Below are 18,639 nucleotides of genomic sequence, written 5' to 3'. Positions count from 1 at the left end.
CCCGAGTGCCATTCCCACCCTCTTCCTCTCCTATGGAAGGGATAAACAGCAGAAGGGACATTGCATCTGAGGGACACGGATAAGGCTTTGACAAGAATCCTAGTCCTTCCTTCTCCCTGACTGTCTAGGAAACCTGTGAGGTCCCCATCTGGGATGGGTTGGGGAGTCAGAGGAGGGAGCCGTTTGGCACCAGGAGAAAGAAGTTGTTTTCCTTGCTGAGACCCAGGGTCCCACAGGCTCCAGTAGGAGGGAGGACTGAGGTGCACCGGGGAAGCCTGCCTCACCGTAGGCCACTTTCCTGCCTCTCAGGCCAGGAGCATCCGTAGCCTCCTTGCTTTGTCACGGAGTCCCTAGAGAGCAGCCTGGGCCTTGGAACATGCTGTCCCGGAGTGAGGCTGTCGGGATGATGAAGAGGCGGGTTATTTTTAACAGCCAACACTCATGGATAGAAGCTTCTTCCAGGCCAGGGATGGAGACATCAGGGAGGGGGGAGGACAGGCTCCAGGTCCTCCCGGCCTCCACGCACCCTCCCTTCCCCTCAGCTCTACTCCGAGGTTTGTTGATGAGCCCCGAGATGGCATGGTCTTTGTGTAGAGAGGCGGCTGCCTCAGGGTCTCAACCCCTTGAGGTGGCCTGGAAGTGTGGGGGCCTCAGAAATGAGCCCCATTTCCTCCTCTAGAAGCCAAGCCTGTCTGCTGTGTCCAGCTCCCGCTTCTCTGGCCCCTTCTCCTTCTAGGTCTTGCTGTTGTCTCTGAGGGAAGGAGCTGCCTGCCCCCCACACCCCAGCCCTGCCCCTCAGTGTCCTCAGCTTGAGTGAGAACCCCTGTGTCTCCAGTGACAAAGTATGGCCCCTGGCTCCCAGCTGCGCCCCCCCCCCCACCCTCTGCCATGTCTCTGAGCTTGTCACTGCTGGTCCCAACGCTGTTCTGCTCCACGGCAAGCCAGAACTCACTCCATCTGTTCTCAAAACCACCATCTTGGCCCTTCAGGCCCCTACACGGAATGTTCTAGCAGGATGTTGTCATGGGGAGAATCATGCTGAGAGCAGATGGAGGTTCCAGCTAGCTTTGCTACCTTGTGCTTCAGGATGGTTCCTTCCTGGGCCAGGGAAGAGTAGGGGCAAACATTCCCTTTGCACCAAGGCTCATACCAATTCCACTGTTGGGGTTCAGGCTTCTCAGCCAGTGCTAATGAGCCTCTTACTTTTTTTTTTTGGTGGTATTAGATTTTGAATTCAGGGCCTCTACTTGCTAGGCAGGTACTCTACCACTTGAGTCATGCCTCCAGCCCTGAAATATTGCTCATCTTCCTCTTCCTCCTCCTCCTCCCCCCCTTATTTTTAAGATTTTTTTTTTGCCAGTCTGGGGCTTGAACTCAGAGCCTGAGCACTGTCCTTGGACTTTCTCAAGGCTAGAGCTCTACCACTTGAACCACAGCACCACTTCTGGCTTTTTTCTATGTATGTGGTACCGAGGAATTGATCCCGGGTCTTCATGCATGCTAGGCAAGCACTCTATCACTAGGCCAAACTCTGGGCCCCCAAAGAGCCTATTGTTCATTTGTAGTGGTTTTTTTTTTTTTTCCAGTCCTGGGCTTGAGCTCAGCGTCTGAGCACTGTCCTTGGACTTTATTTTGCTCAAGGCTAGCATTCTACCACTTGAGCCTCAGCACCACTTCAGCTTTTTTCTATGTATGTGGTACTGAGGAATCGAACCCGGGTCTTTGTGCATGCTAGGCAAGCGCTCTACCACTAGGCCAAACTCCTAGCCCCTTGTAGTAGTGTATGTGTTACCAAGAGGTTTCCACCATGGTACCTCACATGTGCACATACTATATTTTAATCAGAGCAATCCTTTCTATTTCTTTTTTTCTCCTCACCTTCATATTGGTTAATAACTTTCAGGGCCATCTTTTTGCACAGACACAATGAATTTCAGTATTATTCACTCTCTATCTTTTTCCTTTCTCTTCCTTTTCCCCTTTTCTCCTCAAACCACCAGTCCTACCTATACTTATAAGCAAGTTCTATTTATTTGTATGTGCGTGTGTGTGTGTGTGTGTGTGTGTGTGTGTGCATGTGTGTGTGTGTGCACATGTATATGTATGCTGGTACTAGTATATGAACTCAGGGTCTCATGTTTTTGCTTGGTTTACTTGCCCACAACTGGTGCTCTACCATTTGAAACATATCTCCAGCTCAACATTTTTTTTGTCATTCATGGGGCTTGAACTCTGGGCCTGGGCGCTGTCCCTGAGCTTTTCAGCTCAAGGCTACTGCCCTACCCCTTGAGCCACAGAGCCACTTCTGGTTTTCATAGTGATTAATGGGAGATAAGAGTCTCACAGTCTTTAGTGCCAAGGCTGGCTCTGAACCATGATCCTCAGATCTCAGACTACAGGCGTGAGTCACCACACCTGGCTTCAGCTCAACATTTTACTGGTAATTGGACATGAAGTCTCACAGACTTTTCTGACAAGACCAAACTTCTTGAGTAGCTAGGATTACAGGCATGAGTCACTAGTGCCTGTCTATATATGTATGTCTCTAGAGTCTAGATTCTACAAATGAACAAAAATGTGTAGTATTGGCTTATCTCATTCAACATGATAATCTCCAGTCCGTCCACTTTCCTGCAAATGACATGATTTCACCTTTCCTATGGATGTTTACTATTACATGTTACATATGAACCATGCCTCCTTATTCATTTATTGGTTGTTGGACACCTCGGCTGATTCTACCCTTTGGCGAATGTGAGCAGAATTGCAATAAACACAGCTACGCAGGTGTCTCTTTCTATTTCTTTAGATCCTCTCCTATATATGCACAAGGATGGTGTGCTGGGGTCATAAGGTAGATCTATTTTTAATGTTTTTGCAGAACCTCCTTACTGACTTCTATAGTGGTTGCACTAGTTTACATTCCCACCAATATTGTATGAGGGAACCTTTCCCCGGCATTTGTTGTTTTCTTGACTTCATGCCATTGTGTCTGTATGAGGGAATCTTAGTGTAGATTTGATTTACATTTCCTTTATGACTAAAGATGTTGAGAGTTTCTCAATGGAAGTTCTCAAAGGAAAGGAACCATACCTGTGTCTTGTAGCTCACACAGAATGGACATTTGTCAAGGACAGGGAGAGGCCCTGACCCTGGCCTAGGTCTGGTGAAAGCAAATCGGACAGGTGACCTCCCATAGCTTGGTAGCCATCTAAGCTAAGACCAGAGTCCAAGATGATTTCCTAGCATCTGAGATGATGGTTACTCATCAGGGCAGAAATGCAGACGTGAAATGAGGACTTGGTATAAAAACTAGGACAACAGTCTCATTTCCAGAGACATCTTAGTGCCCAGGGCTATGTGGGAAGGTAGAAATGTTTGCAAGGCAGCCAGCACCCGGGCATGCTCAGTAGGAGCTCCCAACCTTCAGTGCCCAGGTGTGCTGTTTGGGTCATGCGTGGAACTCTTACCACCCTGCAAGTCAGGCTGCAGGAAACAAAAGCTCAGGGAGGCAAAGCAACTTGCTCAGGGACACAGAGCTTTTAAAGGAGAGGACGAGACCACACACTTGGTTCTCTGACTGCTGAGGCTCCCTGCTTTTGTCCGTGCTGGCCACTGGTAGGGTTAATGCCATGGGGCCAGAGGACTGCTGTGACTTCTGCCACAGGTGACACCTGATGGAGAAATGGAGAGAGACCTGAACGTTATATGACTATATGATAAGCCATATGATAGAAGAGACAGGGTAGTCACAAATTGGGGTGGAAGCCATTAGTAAAGGAATCTGAATGTCTTGACAAAGGCTTGAAGACCAGGCCTCCAGAATCTAACTGGCTGAAGTGAATAAAGACCCTAAACTAGCCAGGCTCATGCCTGTGACACTAGCTACTCAAGAGGCTGAGATCTGAAGATCACAGTTTCAAGTCAGCCTGAGAAGGAAAGTCTGAGACTCTTACCCAATTAAGCAGAAGTGGCATTATGGCTCAAAGTGGTGGAGCATTAGTCTTGAATGAAAAAACCCAGGGACAGTGCCTAGGGTCCGAGTTTTAAGCCCCACAACTGAAAATAAAAACAAAGGAACCTGCCCCCCCCCCCCCGTGTCACCTGCCCTCGCCTCCCTGCCTCCCCCCCCAAATGAAATAACCTACTATGGGCTGGGAGTGTGGCCTAGTGGAAGAGTGCTTACCTTGCATGCATGAAGTCCTGGCTCCAATCCTTGATATCACATACACAGAAAAGGCTGGAAGTGGTGTTGTGGCTCAAGTGGTAGGGTGATAGCTTTGAGAAAGCTCAAGAACAGTACCCCAGGCCCTGAGTTCAAGCCCCAGGACTAGCAATAAATAATAAATTAAGCTGGGTGCTGGTGGCTCACGCCTATAATCCTAGCTACTCAGGAGGCTGAGATCTGAGGATTGCAATTCAAAGCCAGCCTGGACATGAAAGTCCATGAGACTCTTATCTCCAATTAACCATCAGAAAACCAGAAGTGGCGCTGTGGCTCAAGGGGTAGAGCCTAGAGCTAAAGAGCTCAGGGACAGCACACAGGCCCCGGAGTTCAAAACCCATGACCATAAAACAAACAACAAAAACAACAAAAAGTACCCCCCACACCAACAAAAAAGACCCTAAACTAAGCTGCCACCTCTCCACTTCCTGTTCAAAGCTCTCCCTGCCCATCTTCCCGAGGCTAGGATACCATGCACGGGAGCTGCTTAGCTGCCAGCTTTCAACTCCCTCCCAGAATCTCGCTGGTGGCTTTGGCCTGGGAGAGGTGGACAAAGACAGGGTGCATGTGTTGGGGCCATGGTAACTCCCCAAGTCTATCTGAATGCTCCCTCCCTGGCTGAGGCATAGTCTCCTGAAAATTACTCCTGCATTATTGTTCCTCTTGGCCTTTGGAAGGGACCCCAGAATGTCCACCTGGCCAGGCCCAAGGGACAGTCTCTGTCCATAGACACTGCTCTGCACCCAAAAGAGGGAGCCTGAAGTTTGCGACAGTTTACAGGAACTAAGCTCACCTCCAGAGAAAGAGGAGGTGAGGAATGAGGGAAGGGAAGCCAGAAGTCTGAGAACAGAGAAAAGGAGTTGGGGTGGGGAGGGGAAAGAAGCAGTCGTTCTTCTGTGACACACCTGGGAATTTGTGACATGACTCAGCCCCATGTGGCTGTGTGGCCTCAGGTAAGATTCCTCCCCTTTCTGGGTAACAGTTCACCCTGTGAGGATGGAGAAGAATCTGGTGTTCACAAGGTTCATGGAGATGAGGTAAGGTGAGAGAAGTGTGCATGAAGCCTGAGCCAGGCCTGTTGGGAACCAGTCCTGGGCGTGGGGGCCCTTGGATTACCGGGGAGCACTGAGGGGTGAGGATGACAGTAGGAAATGGCCAACTCTGTTTGGGTCAGGATCTCTGGAGACCCTCTCCTCTCCCCTTGTATTGTCTGGAAGCATTGGGGGAGGCTGGGGTGAAAGATGTCACCAGGAACCACCAGCAGAGAAGGCCATAAGGAGACATTTAGAAGCCAATAGTCCTTAAACCCCCGCTGGCCAGGTTCCACCAAGCTCCTTGTGGCGGCGAGGGGTGCCCCCCCACCGCCAAGGTGTTTTCCTGTCACATTGTGCACCGCCCTCAGGCCAGGTGAGGTTGGGGAGTCAGGCACCAGCTCCTATACCCGGACTCACCAAGTTCCCAGGTATGGATTACATCTCAGAAGATGCCAGGCTTCTGGCCTCTCAAGTGGCTTCAGTGATGTCCTCAAAGCCCTGATCTGAGGGGGCTGCTGGGGACAATTTCCTGCAAGTCACACTTCATCTGGGCTAATGGCTCCTGCTGGGCCTCTGTGATGTCTCTGGTGCCCCTGCAATGAACAAAATGTGGTTATTGTCCCTTGGCCCCTGCAGCCTCCAGACGCCAGCAATAGAATTACAGCTTTCTGTCTGCCCTCCCCCAACCAGAGTGGCCTGCTTCAGCAGGGAGGTCTTGCCTGGCACCTTGGCATGGAGTGGCCTGGCTTTCAGGATGGGCTGACCCGGAGAAGAACAGCTCTGAAGCGGGGCTTAGGAGTCTGGGCTCTGAGTCTTAGGGACCATCACACGGCCTGGCACCCTTACTCCCCTTTCCTCAGCAGCCTTATCTTTCTGCAGGCCAGCCTGGCCCCTGGCACTTCCCTGATTAGGGCCTGTCAGTGTCTCCCTGCTTATCATAGGATGGAGCCCAGATACCACAGACATCACAGTTGCTTGCCTGGTACTCAGGCTGCTAGGTTCTCCTGGTATGGGCAGGTAGCTAAAAATTCAGGCCTGGAGATGAGCCAGCCAGTGCCTCTAATATTTCTGGAGTTCTTTCATGAGTGTTTTATAATTTTCAGCCCCTTGATTCAGGGCTGAGTTCAGCTGGTAAAAAGAGAACAGAGAGCCCCACACTCTTGTCATCTTCCCTGTTCTAGTCTTCCTGTTCCCACACCTTGACAGATGTGGGCTAAAAATGGCAGCCCCGGTGGATGGCTGGAGCTTGAGTCCTGGCCTGTGCTATAAGCAAGAAACCAGTTTGTGCTCAGCCAAAGAGGGTTGGGGTCTCTTACAGAGTAACTTGTCTATTCTGACTTAGGGGTGGTGTTGGGAGATAATCATAAAAGTAACCATAGCAATTTCCTTATCTGTGAAAGGAGATGACAATTCCTACCTTTTCTTTTTGTTGATCGTGGGGCTTGAACTCTGGGCCTGGGTGCTGTCCCTGAACTCTTCAGCTCCAGGCTCTACTCCTTGAACCACAGGGCCACTTTTAGTTTTTTGGTGGTTATTTGGAGATAAGAGTCTCACAGACTTTAGTGCCCAGGCTGGCTTTGAACCGTGATTCTCAGATCTCAGCCTCCTGAGTAGCTAGGATTACAGGCATGAGCCACTGAGCCTGGCAAGTCCTACGTTTTCAAATGAAGGGGAAGATGGAGCAGTAGGAGCATATCAGGCCTGGGGCACATGGCAGGCTCCAGACACTTACAGCTGTGTTACCTGGACTCTAATCTTTGCTTGTTCTCTGCCAGCTTCTCCCCTTTGTTTCCACTGTGGACCTCCCTCGAGGCTTATTGCTCTGAAAAGCCTTTGCAGAATCTCCAGTCTATGACATTCCATTCCTGGGCTCTCTAGCCCAAGAACACACTGTCTAGAACCTCCTTTGCGACACCATTCCCAACAGTCTGTCTGTCTGTCTCCCATTCTAGGTGCCACCAGCAGCCAGCCTGGGACTAAGCCTCATCCAATCCATAATGGCTCCCCAGGAGTACAGTGAGACTTGTCATATTTACCTCCTGCTGGGGCTTCTGGCCTGAGGCTGGGGAGGTCCTGAAAGTAGGGCTGCTTTGGAAAGGGAGAAAATACTCCCAGCTGCTTGATTCTTGATCACCCCCCCCCACACACACACACACACTCTCCAGGACCCCATTTTGCTGATAATCCGCTGCCTACCTTGGTTCTCTCTGTTTCTGAGGCCCCGAGACAGCAGTTGCCAAGGCAAATGGCACCATTCCGGAATCAGATGAGGCCTAGGGTGAGAGCCACTTGCCTTGACTGTGATGCGAAGGCCTTCCTTTCCCCTAGCCTCTTTGCTCTAGTCACGATCAGCTGCTAGCAGATGTGGCTAAGGCCGGTGGAATCTGATGACCAGAAGTCCTGAGACAGCAAGGATGGCTCACAGCTGAAGCCTGAATACAGTCCAAGCCAGCCTGGAAGCTTCTACTAACAGCTTCTAGCACTCTTTCTTTCTGCCTTCCCTCACTCTGTTGCTTGCCTTCTCTCTCTATTCTTCCCTGTGGGATTGGGAGGATAAGGCGTCCCCTCTCCTGTCCCTGTAAAGGAGGGGGTAGAGAAGGGACCTGAAGGCCTGTAGGGAGCCACTTCCAGAAAGCACAAGCGCTCAGGGCTGAGGGGACGCTGGCCTCCCTAGATGAGGAAGGTAGATAACTCCTAAGGCCCAGGATTCCTGTCCCGTGGGAGGCGGGCCTGCCAAGGCAGTGGAGGAGAGCTGTATGCAAGAGGGGGCACCGGACTGGCATGGTGAAGAAGACGACCAGCCAGACCCCATGGACCACTGTGCCAGCTCCTAGCTAAGCCTGGGAAGAGGAGCTCTGGCTGGAGCACGAGTTGTTATTGTTATTGTTTCTCTCCTAAATTGACTCCTTCATCCCTTACCTTGGATCCTAGGGAGCACCAGAATGCAGGAACAAGGAGCCCCAAAGCTGTCTGAGGGTGCTACAGTACCCTTCCCGCGGAGGACGAGAGAGTGTACCCAGCAGGCCCGCCGCTGGAGTTCACTGTGACTCATAGCACTTGCCCCAGGAGAACTCTGCCCATCTGGAACCCCCTCTTCAGAACACCTGAGAGGTGGTGAGCAACTTCCGTGTCCCTTGCCTCATCTTGACTTGCCCCAGAGGCAGATGTGACCAGTAGTCACGGAACTCCAGATCACACAGCAGGATGGTGTGTGACCTGGAAGTTCACACAAACACCAGTGTGATGTGGATCAGCTCCTGAGTGGCAGAGGGGCCGTGTGCACCGTTTTCTTTTTGTTGTTGTTCGTTTGGTTTGTTTATTTAGTTTTTGCTGATACCAGGGCCCCATGGTTAATCAGTTTACAGATTCAGCTGGTGCCCTGCCCAATTGAGCCATACCTCCAGACTAGCTTTTTGCTTTTGTTTGTTTGCTTGTTTCTTTTGAGATGGACTCTCTTGGATTTTTCTGCCTAGGCTGGGCTTCAAATGGTGATCCTCTGGATCTCAGCCCCTCCTGAGTAGCTGGGCTTACAGACGTGAGGCACCGGCCTCTGGCTCAGTCTTGACACTCTACTGTCTCACCAGCTCCAAGCCCTTCCTGCTCAGTTCTAGGCGCTGCCTTCTCGCCACTGGGACAGCAGCAGCACACCCATACTGCAGTGTTTCCAGGTCCTGTGCGAATAGCCCAGCCGAGGCTCATAATTTATATAGTTCTCCTCTTGTTGGAAACTCAGATGGCTCCTATCTGTTTAGTGCAATCGAAATGCTGCAACAAATGTTTTTGAAGTGTAGAGTTTTTATCTCCAGGATGACTCTACTCTGGATTCCCAGGATGAGGGTAGGGATAAATGATGGGGACTTTGGCCTCGGGGCTGGACCCTGAGAGTCACTGCACATCAGCGCTGCAGAGGCATCTGGTAAGGTAGCCCAACAGGCTGACCAATTTTGCAGCAGGGGCAAAATTGGACCCTGATGCTGAGTCTTCTCCTCGACGTTTCATGGCCTGGACAACCAGCCTACCACAAGCACTATTTCCTTATAAATCTTCTTTAAGATATAACTCATAAGCCATCTAATTTATCCATTTAAAGTATATATACATCATGGTTGAGTGTGGTGGCTCATATCCCTTATCACAACCATTCAAGAAGCAGGGATAGGAGGATTTCAGTCTGAGGCCAATCAGAGCAAAAGATAATGGGCACAAAACCCGATCTGAAAGACAAACTAGCTGGGCACTGGTGGCTCATGTCTGCAATTCTAGTTACTCAGGAGGCTGAGGTCTGAGGATCACTGTTTAAAGCCAACCCAGGCAGGAAAGTCCTTGAGACTCTCATCTCCAATTAACCAACAACAAAAGTCTCTAAGTAGAGTTATGGCTCAAATGGTAGAGCAGTAGTAGCCTTGAGCACAAAAAAAAGCTCAGGGGTAGTGCCCGGGCCCCGAGTTCCAGAGCCAGCATGTGTGTGTATGTGTGTGTGTGTGTGTGTGTGTGTGTGTGTATGCGTGCACGTGCGTGTGTGCGCATATGCAGCACGCACGCGCGCACACACACACACGCGCGCGCACATGTTCCTCCCACCACAGAAAAACACAAACTAAAAGCAAAAGGAGCATGGCTCATATGGTAGAGCATTTGCCTTGCAAGTAGAAGGCCCTGAGATAATCCTTAATAACACACACACACACACACACACACACACACACCTGCAGAGATGTACATACCTCCATGACTTTTAGCATAACATACACTTTCCTGGTGGGCTTCTTCTATTTGGTATTTTTTGACTTGGGTACCAGGGGCATGTCCCGCTCTGTGATCTAGATCCACTCACCATGATGCTCAAATCCTGTGGCTTGTGGATGCCTGAGACTCTCCTGGAAGTCTTGGTGCCACTGAGATAAGGCTCATAGACCCTCATCCTCCTCAATTTGGTTTCTGAATGAATGTGTGGGCCACATCATTCTCTGGGGAATCCTTGGGAGTCTTTCTACAAAGCATCGTGGAAGCAGCAAAGGCTGCTGGGTGGATGAAGTGTTGAGACAGAAACTCACCAGGCACCATGGAACAAGGAGCTGAAAAATAACTCCTAAGTTGCCACCTCCACAGTGACCTGGTCTTTGCCGTGTATCTATTTGTCTCTGTCTCTGTCTCTGCATCTCTTTCTTTTTTGTGTGTATGTCAGTTCTGGGGCTTGAGCTTAGGGCCTAGGCTCTGTCCCTGAGCTTTTTGCTCTACCATTTGAGCTACAGCCCCATTTTTAACTTTTGGGTAAGATAAAGGTCTTAGGAAGATTCCTGTCCGGGCTGGCTTTGAACTTCCACCTTTAGATCTCAGTTTCCTGAGTAGCTAGAATTCCAGACATGAGGGCCCGGCACCTGCCCTGTCTCTCTTTTTGTAAGGAAACTGAGTCATGGGTGAGGACAGACCCCGTGGCTTCATCTAACTTGATCAGTTTTATCAGCAAAGACCCAGGTGCTCATACATTTTGAGGGAATGCCATGGAACCTGGCGTGAGCAGGAAATTCTTCAAGAAATTTTGGCTCCATGGCATATGACAGGGCTAGGTTAACACAGTGGGTTTTTTTAATGCCGTATTCAAACTTTTCCCCAAATGTTGGTGCAATTTTCTCTTTCTACTGTTATAGTTTGAATGACCCCCATCAAAACTCATGTTGAAACTCAATCCACTTCGTAAGGTATTAAGAAGGCAGAAACTTAACTGAACACACTATCTGAGGTGCCCCCCCCCCACCTTTTTTTGCCAGTCCTGGGGCTTGAACTCAGGGTCTGTTCCTGAGCTTCTGTTGCTCAAGTGTAGCACGCTATCACTTAAGCCACAGTGCCTCTTCTGGCCTTTTCTGTTTATGTGGCACTGGGGAATCACATCCAGGGCTTCATACATGCTCGTCAAGCACTCTACCACTAAACCACATTCCCAGCCAAAGGTGGGGCCTTTGGGAGAAAAAAAACCAAAACATTAAATGGAGCCATCTGGATGGGTCCCTCCATTAAGAGGAGTGGGCCTGATGAGAATAGAAGAAGAATGTCTCTGACACAGTTGGGGCTACAGGGTAGGTGTACTTTTGGGTGGGAATGGGCAGGGGATGCGTACAGTTTGGGAATGTGCAACTGTGTTTGGGCCTGGCCTGTGGATGTCCCAAGATGAGGGCTGTCAACCCAAAATGGGGCAAATATGCCTACAATTTCTTTTATACCTAGGATTACAGGCATGAGCCACCAGTGCCTGGCTTCCAAGCCTGTTGTTAAGGCAGGCTCTGCTCATTTTTGGCTGTTTTGAGGATGCTTGCATATAGAAGGTCAACCGTGGGGGTTGAGAGGAGGAGGTGAGGGGGTAAAGGGAAAGCTGTAATACATCACATGATGTATTGGTGCCTCTTGGGTCTGTCTGATAAGGTGAAGGCACCGAGAAAGGCAAAGGCAGAAGCAGATCACAGTCATTTGGCTCAGGCCTGCAGGGAATGGGAGGGGCCAGGAGCCCAGGCATGGCAGTCTGCTCCAAGGAGATCAAGATTCAAGCATGCATGTCCCCTGACTAATTTGCCTGGAGCAGGACAGGGCCTGGAAGGACTTGGAAGATGTAGCCTTTGGCGTGCCTCTCTGCTGAGCTTTGGCACAAGGCTAGGTCAGCTTGGGGTCACCTCTGGCTGAGTGCCAAAGGCTGCTGTCCCCAGTGGAGGGGTGGGGGGCCTTGGCCCCTGGAAATTGGTCAAGGCTTATGGATGCTCAGAAATGTGTGGACGTGAGCAGCTCTGTGGTCTCTGGCCTTTGGCTAGCCAGCACTGACGCCAGGCAGCCTGACATCCTCTCATCCCACTGGAGGCCAATGGCTGACCAGACTCTGTCTAGGTCTGGGAGGAGGGAGGGGGGGGGGAAGAGCACTGCAAATGCCTCCTAATTAAAGTGACTTGGAACAGTGTCTGCCAAGTGGATTGGGTGTTGACCCAAGGGTGTGCTGGCCTAGTGAGGGCCTGGGAAGAAGCCAGTGGACTCTCACTCATCAACAGGCAGCCCAAGAGCAGCGTGAGGTAAACTAGACTGTGAGAGACACGGGTTCTGTTGGGAAAGATGGAGAGAACGGTGGAAGGGATGGTACTGACGCAGACGCACTGTACTCATAAGGAGCTCTGCTGTCTTTCTTGGAGGAGCAGGAGCTTCCATTGTAAACTACATAGTTCTTTTGACTAAGAGATGGAGGAGACAGCTGGCTAGGGCTAAAGGCCAAATGAACAGATAAGCGGGATGGGACGAGCAGAGAGCTCTCAGTGGATAGGAAGGTGTCTATGCCTTGGGCAGGACCCTTTCTCTGGATGATCCCCTTTCAGAATAGCCGCCATTCGAGTCTGAATCTGACATGGGTTGCCACTCTGGCCAGGACATAAGCTGGGAAGCTGCAAAGCTGGTGTTGGGGTGATTATTATCTGATAACTCCTGGAAGCAAAGCAGCAAGGGATGGGCCCTCCAGACTCTCTTCCAGCAACACCCACGGTGTGCATGTCATCTCTGGATACCACCTTACAGTAAGAGCCACCACACACAGCCCTTGCTTGAAGTAACTGGCATAGCACCCTTCACCTGCATGGAGGTGTTCAGTCCTAGAAAACTAGGTTAATGTGTTATTATACATGAAATTTTGTAATACACGTTGTCAACTCTTCCTACATGTCAGGCAAGGGAGTTGATGGCCTTGGGCTGTCAGACTGAGGTAGTCATTTCCATGGCTGATATGGCTCTGAGTTATCAAGTCCTACTGTATGCCATAAGTCATTTCATATCTACAGCCAACCCATTACTGTCAGCCATCGGGTTTCCTAACTTACTTATTCCTATCTCACTTCTAGATAGGATGTTCCAGATAAAAATTACTCTCTCACCTTGATTCCAGAGCAAACACAACAAGGATGGAAGCTTCAGTCAACTTACTATGGATATGAAGCAGAAGGGAGAAGCTGTTGATATTTGGAGACCTTTTATTACTGCTGTAAAACTCAACCTATCCTGACACTGTCTCTTTGACAGTGGGGCTTCTCTTAAAAGAATATGAGCTGTGTGGAATAATAGGCTGTCATACTCACTTTGACTGGGGCCGAATGATCAGAGAATTCAAAATCAGCCTGGAGTACATAGCAAGACTCTGTTTCAATATTCTACTCTCCCCTATCTGGAAAGAAAAAAAAAAAAGATGGTACACAAAATAAAAAAACAAAACACTGAAGGAAATTCTTCAAGCCAAAGGAAGAGTCTTCCTTTATCAATCTGGACACTAAAGGTGGGCACATTTCACTGTGGGTTCATTACACCGAGCACATGGGGATTCGGCTGTGTTCGTAAGCTAGAGAGACCAAAGGACACACAGCATGGCAGCTGTGTATTCCTTCTGTGGTACGGAGCCAGGCAGAGGTTGATAGGAGCTGACGGTAGTGGGTTGAGTAGTTCCAACACTCTCCTGTTTGTCCAATCAGACAGTAGGAGCCTGGCTGGCTCTTGTTGGCTGCCTCTTCTTGCAGTGGGGAAAACCAGAATGTTAGCATAGAAGGGACTTGGTTGTTTTTGTTTTTGCCTATCCTGGGGCTTGAACTCAGGGCACTGTCCCTGAATCAGCCTCCTGAGTAGCAGGATTATAGGCAGGAGCTACCAACACTCAGCTCCCTCTCACTGCAGAGGTCAGATCCACTAAGAATCTCCACCCGGGAAAGAAAGAAAAAGGCAGCTCTGGCTGGGAGTGTGGCCTAGTGGTAGAGTGCTTGCCTAGCATACACAAAGTCCTGGGTTCCATTCCTCAGGATCACATACACAGAAAAAGCCGGAAGTAGTGCTGTGGCTCAAGTGGTAGAGCTCTAGCCTGGAGGAAAAAGCCCAAGGACAGTGCTCAGGCCCTGAGTTTAAGCCCCGGGAGTGAAGAAAAGAAAAAAAAAAAAAAAGGAAAGGAAAGAGAAAGAAAAAGGCAGCCCTGCTCCCAGGCTTTCCCAGAATAGAAGCTCACAGGAAAGCACCCAGGGCCTTCAGTTGTCTGTCCTAGGCCCTTTGTCAGGTCCACAAGCACCGTTTTCTCCACAGGGTGAGAAGGCATCTGAAGATGCTGCGGCTCTTCCACAGGTCACCCCAATCTCTGGATCTCAGGGTGACAACTGTCCTGAAAAGGAGACTGGACTTCCAGGAGGATAAAAGTACAGAATCTCTCACAGAGCACTCTGGAAGGCTGGATCAGTAATTGCATGGTCCCTAGGCACAAATGGGGCATGGCCCAGAGGTGGACGGTGACACCTCGATGTCCCCTCGTGTCCTAGTATGTGTTCCTCACACACGTCACATATTTAGTCAGGCCACCAGAGGTCAGGCAAGGGTCCGGTGACAGCAGAAGGTCACTCCAGAAGAAACTGCAACCCAGGGGAAGGGGGAAGACAGCTGTACCTCCTGTGCTGTCTTCTAGGGTCACCTCCCCACTTCCCACCCCCCATGATTCTGACAGTCAGCTACTTCTCAGAGCTGTAGGCTTCCCTGAGCCACCTCCTAATGAGAACCCATTAAGCCTCCTTTTATAACCAGGTAATTGCTGCTATTCAGGCCTTTGTTCTGTGTATTTTGGAAATCAAACAGTCTGAAATCCCCAGAGAAGAGAGGACCACCTGACTGAGCTGTCACTAGGGAAAGATCCCAGGCAGAATGAAGATACCACTGGATTGGGGTTTCCAAACGCAGTCCAGAACACAATAACCAACATACCCACTCCAGACCTTTTCATAGGGCTGCCTTTCATGGCTTCTCACCAAGCAACCTTTGATTCTCCTGGCCCCTCAAACTCCACCCAACCTCCTGTAATACCAGCAGAGCTCGCACAGCTGGACTGTTGCTCTTCTTTTTGCCTGTGTCTATGCTGGGAACCAAAGCTAGGACCTCAAGCACAGCAGAAAAGCAGGCTATCATTGAGCCCCAACCTAGCACTGGTACTAGGGCTTGAAATCAGGGCTTTGTGCTCTCGCTTAACCTTTTTACTCAAAGCTGATGCTTCACCACTTAAACCACACCTCCACTTCCAGCTTTTTGCTTGTTAACTGGACATAAGAATACCTTGGATTTGTCTGCCCGAGCTGGCTTTGAGCCTCGATTCTCAGATCTCAGCCTCCTGAGTAGCTAGGATGAGAGACACCCAGCTCTCTCATTCCTCTTGACAGTGAGAGAGCAGAGACTGCCCAGTGGCTGAGCCAGGGTCACCTTGGTGCAATCGATATAAGAGTAGAGTTGTCATTAATGAGCCCATCTCCACACCAGGCCTGAACGTTCTAAAGCTACATACACACACACACACACACACCATGTTCCTTACAGCTCATTGCAAAAGAGGTCAAGTCTCTCTTTGCAGTAAGATTCAGTGGTATTGGGTTCACTACCTGTGTGATCACCATGGCTTTAAACCCAAGTTTCGCAGCCTGAAGACTGTGCACTAGATTGCGGTTCACACCTGCAATCGCAGGTCCTCAGGAGGTGGAGGAGGAGGATTATGATTAAAGGCCCAGGCTAACTCAGGCAAAAACAGAGACCATGTCTGAAAAGCAAACTAAAAGTCAAAGGACCGATGGTCTAACTCAGAGCAGGAAGACCTCTGGGCTACTCTAGCAGCTAGCTTTTGTTTTATAGAAAAACAAAAAATAAAACACAGGAAGAGAGAGGCCAAATAATGTACCCAAGATGAGCCCGTGAGTTAGGGCAAAGGCAGGGCCCTGCCTTCTCTCTTGTACCATGATCCTTCCAGACTGGCAACCCTCCTCTCACATTCACCTGCTTCCTCCCCCAAGTGTTTCTTGGGCTGAATAAGAGTGCACCTTTTTAGGCAGAATTTATATATCGGCCACTAATACCTCAGTATGAACTATTTTTATCAGCCACCTTCTCCAGTGCTAACAAGGCCAAGGGCACTGATGGGATGAGGGATTTTTCAGAAATGGGAAAGCAGAAGAACAACTGAATCCTCTAGTTTTGTTCGGGTAGAACAAACTTAAGTGTGAGGGAGGCCCAAGACAACTCTTGTAATACGAAAGACCTGGTTTCAAGTCTAGGTTCTAGAATTTTTTCTAGAATTCCCAGCTCTGACAGAATCAAAAGTCCCTTCCAGCTGGGTGCTGGTGGCTCATGTCTATAATCCTAGCTACTCAGGAGGCTAAGATCTGAGGATGGTGGTTCAAAGCCACCCCCAGCAGAGAGGTCCTCAAGACTCTGCCTTCATTAAGTAGCAAATTGCCAGGCTGTAGATGTGCTCAAGTGATGACAGAGCATCAGTAATGAACCATTTTAAAGCCCCGTGAGTTCAAGACCCAGTATCAGTATTAAAAAACAAGAAACCAAAGTGTGAGGGATTGTCACCTTCTGATCACTCGAGTAGAAGCTGTTCCCTCCCCCTCCGCATGGAGCTGAAAGGGACAGGAGTGTCAGCATCCCTTGATCTACACACAGGTTACATGCAGGTGAAGCAAGCATGGGAAGGAAAGGGGGCGTGGCAAGGGGGCGTGGCCATGCTAGAGATGGGCGGGGCTTACAGTTAGGGCTGTTGTCCCTCTCCTTAGTTCACCCCATAGAGAAGGTGACTTTGGAGCTCCCCCTGGCACAGGAGGGAAGTCCTATGAGCATCCTATCTCCTGAGTGACAGAGTGATTAGAGATTCAAGGTTTTGGGCTCTGGCAGGATCAGCCCCTCTGTCTGGTTGGCCAATTCTCCTCTCCTGGCCTTGTGGACACATTTTCCCTCCCGATTTCATACCATCCTGCCACTCAGAAACCCCCCAACAGTTCCTCCTCTCCCTCCCTCCCCCCTCTTTCTCTCACTTCCCCCCACCCCCTCTCTCTCACACATACAGGGGATAAAGGAAACAGGAGCAAACACCCACTGTAATCACAGCAGAGCCAGGAATGTACTTTTTGTTTGTTTGTTTTTGCAGTGCTGGGGCATGGAAGCCAGAACTTTGCAAGGGCGATGCGAGCACTGTCACTGAGCTCCAGGAATACATTTCAACTGGAGGCACCTGGAGGAAAGAACCAGAAAATACTAATGAGAACAGAGGTCTATCTGCCTCTGCCAAACTCTGCTCCAGCAGCCGTGTACCTTCTCTTTGGGAAGACTGTACCCCCTAGAAGTATTAAAATTGCATTGTCTTTTCTTGTTTTTTAAATTTCTGGTGCAGAGGGTGTGCGTTCTAGTTTTTGAAATAGCAACAGCAGCAGGAGAGGGCGAATGGGAGCTGCCAAGCGGGATGGAGCGACTTCCTCCAGGACACCTTTTTGGGGACCCCATTACAGGGGAACACAGAAGCACTGGAGTGGATGGAAGAGTGAAGTGAGAGGCCATGTTGGGGTGTAAGGTGGGGCCTTGAGGGTTTGGCACCGTGCAGACACTGCACCCTCACATTTGGGGTAAGGCTGCCAGCAAGGGAAAATGTTGGAGGCATTGGTAAGAATGTCAGGGGGCAAGATAGTTGTGGAAGATGACCCCGCCCATGTAGAAGAACAAGTGTATATAAACTGTTATAAGGTGGTTGAATTGAGAAGCTACATTTTAAGAGGTCTAATCTTGGAGTCTTTATTGGAGTGCTAGCAGTTTGCAGGCAGCCGATGGGTATAAAGGCCAGCAAATACACTTAACACAGGATCAGGCCAATACCAACAAACCAATTCAGCTCCAATGGAGAGCTGAACTGGGAAGCCATGGTGATCAGAGAAGAGCCAGGAGATGGAGACAGGACATGATCATGGAGACATGGCGTAATGGCACCTGAGCTGGTCTAGGTTTAAACAGGTTCAAGTCAGGTGGCAGGATCACAGGAAGTTTCCAGGCCCAGGCACTGGACTGACAGGTTTAGTAACCTATCAGCTGAGTGCCCACCCCTGCCTCACGGGATTCAGGCATGCCCATCACCTGGGAGGCGGGGTGGCACCTTCCCCCACCAAGAAGACAAGGTGCCAGACCTTACCATTAACCACGTAGCCAAGATGGCACCACCCAGACCTGACTTCCTTACTTCATTACCACATGTGTCTGCCTGTACTTGTGTTTCTAAAGATTCAGAAGAATGCCTGTGATGAAGTGGGGGAGGGAAACACTGCATCTCAGTACAATACAGAGTCAGTACTGTGTGTGTGTGTGTGTGTGTGTGTGTGTGTGTGAGAATACTAGCTGAATCTTAGGGGACAGGAATTTGCTTTGAGTAGGGGAGAATAGTAAGGAGACACATTAGAATTGTCTGGAATATTGAAGTGTTTTTTTTTTTTCTCCATCCTCTTTTAAAGACACATTCTTAAGCAACCTAAAAAAAAAAAATCCTTTAAAACCTAGTTAAAAAGAAGCACAAGTCTGGCTGCAGCTCTGAGCTGC

Source organism: Megascapheus bottae, chromosome 7 (genome assembly GCF_031878675.1).
Source record: "Megascapheus bottae isolate mThoBot1 chromosome 7, mThoBot2.hap1, whole genome shotgun sequence".
NCBI classification, from domain to species: Eukaryota; Metazoa; Chordata; class Mammalia; order Rodentia; family Geomyidae; genus Megascapheus; species Megascapheus bottae.
Note: the sequence above shows the minus strand (reverse complement) of the source record.